The sequence below is a fragment of the Austrofundulus limnaeus genome, unplaced genomic scaffold, assembly GCF_001266775.1.
Source record: "Austrofundulus limnaeus strain Quisiro unplaced genomic scaffold, Austrofundulus_limnaeus-1.0 Scaffold144, whole genome shotgun sequence".
NCBI lineage: Eukaryota > Metazoa > Chordata > Actinopteri > Cyprinodontiformes > Rivulidae > Austrofundulus > Austrofundulus limnaeus.
The window spans coordinates 305,989-308,041 of record NW_013952546.1 but is presented as its reverse complement, the minus strand read 5'-3'; the positions used below and the strand labels follow the sequence as shown (position 1 = coordinate 308,041).

General features: G+C 41.7%; 1 protein-coding gene across 1 annotated transcript in view; it reads left to right on the top strand.

The window, feature by feature from the left end:
* rftn1b (raftlin, lipid raft linker 1b) overlaps positions 1-2,053 on the top strand; it is a gene marked incomplete at its 3' end in the record, with an annotated part of 147,975 nt that overhangs the window by 11,406 nt on the left and 134,516 nt on the right.

The following is a 2,053-nucleotide window of genomic DNA, read 5'->3' as shown; positions in this document are numbered from 1 at the left end:
CCTGAATTTTGCCTGAAACTCTCAGACTGAAGAAGTCTCTTGGAGGAGAGACGAAACGTTTCATTAGAGAAGAACCCGTCCAGAAGACCTATATAATTTTTTTCTTTTTTGATTTTTTCCCTGGATTACTGAGATGCATCAGGACATCGCAACAAATTATTCTGGATTTGCCCCATTTTTGAGCCGTTTCTTAGACAATAAACAGATTAGACCGAAAACTAAATCTTCATTGCAGATCTTGTAACGTTGAGAGTCAGATAAAAATGTTGGGACATATCAGGACGAGGAATAAAAAGGCCGTTCAGCCTCATGTAAAGAGAGACACTTGGTCGGGCAGTCCTTATAATAAACTGTGAGCGCTGCTGGACCGTCCCTGCCCACCGCCGAACACGCCGCTTCTCCTGTCAGATTAAAAGGATCAAAACTCTGAATCAGGCAGAGAGCACCAGAGAGATAAAGTGTGAAAGAGAATATAAATGCACAGCCTCAAAAACCAGAGACAACACGGAGAAGAACAGAAGAAAAAGAGTGTCCTAATTAACGTCTTCCTCCATTAATCCAGTGTGAAGCTTCGCCAAGCAGCCCGGTTTGATCTGTGCAGCGCTGCTATCAAAGGCCGGTAACATGGTCCTGTTATGTGGGGAAGATCTCCGTCAGACGGCATTAAGTGCTGTCACTAAATCTGAGCTGTCTCTCACATGAAGACGGGGCTTTTTCTGTGATCGTCTTCCCCTCTGAAGTGTAATTTCCCATTAAGAATAACTGCAGTTTAAAGCAGTTCTTCACATGGAGGGTGGGCAGAGTGACATAATCTGAAGACACTCTTTCGTGGTGACATGTTTTAAAAAGACTGCGGGACAAATTTAGCTCATTGTTCTATTGTTTTTGCCTTACAGCCGGAAAATGCTGCTCAAATCGCAAAAAAATTAAATCCAATTCTTAACATCGAAAGAATGAATTTATCTTTAATACAGCTCCAAATCTCCAGAGACTCTGAGCCCTTTGACCAGGAGAAGCACAAAAAGCAGAATAAACCTCAGCCTGACTGATTTGTTGACTGACACAGAAAAACACACAGCAGTGATGTTGTCCATCACGTTCAGCACAATCCAAAGTGCTTTGGGATGTTTTGCTTTGAAAGGGGTCAATGCTGAGTGTATTCTCGCTCCAACAAAGCATCAATCTCAGCCTACGAGACGGACTCTGATCGAATGAAACCTTAAAACGCCATTAGCCAGAGACAAAACATAGAACCAACTGGACAAAAGGATCGTTTCTAATTCGGGCAAAAAGTCAAATCGATGCCTCCGTTCCGGGTTTTTATTTCTTCATATCTGCCCGGACGTCTCTCCGCCGTATAAAACCTTCCTAAATCCCTTCCTGTCAATCAGCGGAAACACCGTGGAGACGAAGAGGCGAGGCAGAGGAGTGAGGGCTGCAACTGCCTGAAGCTCCTCAGAGGACAGCTTTTCAGGCCAGAGTTTAACTGAAAAAAAAAAAAACAATAAGAAACCACAGATCTCTCAAAGATAGAAAACCCTTTGTTTTACTTCAATGACTAGACCAGGGGTCTGCAACCTGTGGCTCCTGGGCCACAAGGGATTTTTTTAGTCCTTCTGCTTTGACCAAAGCTAATGAGATTAAATTTCAAATGAGCAGTTTTTCCCTCAAAGAGTGAAACGTGTTGATCAGATTCATGCCAGTAGCCTCCTAACCACCTCCATCTTCCATCAGGGTTACCTTTAAAGACCTTTAAAAGTAGACATATGATGCTTTTAAATCCTTCCTTTTCACTTTTAATTCCTTCAGTTTATTAAGTTCCACTTCATAAAGTGGAACTTTGCTTTGGTCTGAATTCCTTCTTATTGTAACTTTTCCAGCTCTTCTTTCACCACTTTTCTGCTGTGTGTCTCAAAGCAGCTGGTTTTGATACTGTTCCCTTTAAAGGGCCAATATTATGTGTTTCTCAGGCATACATTTAAACACTATACCATAATAAAGCATCTATGTCACCTTTAGCTGTTATTAAAATGCTGTTTTTATGTTTAAATAG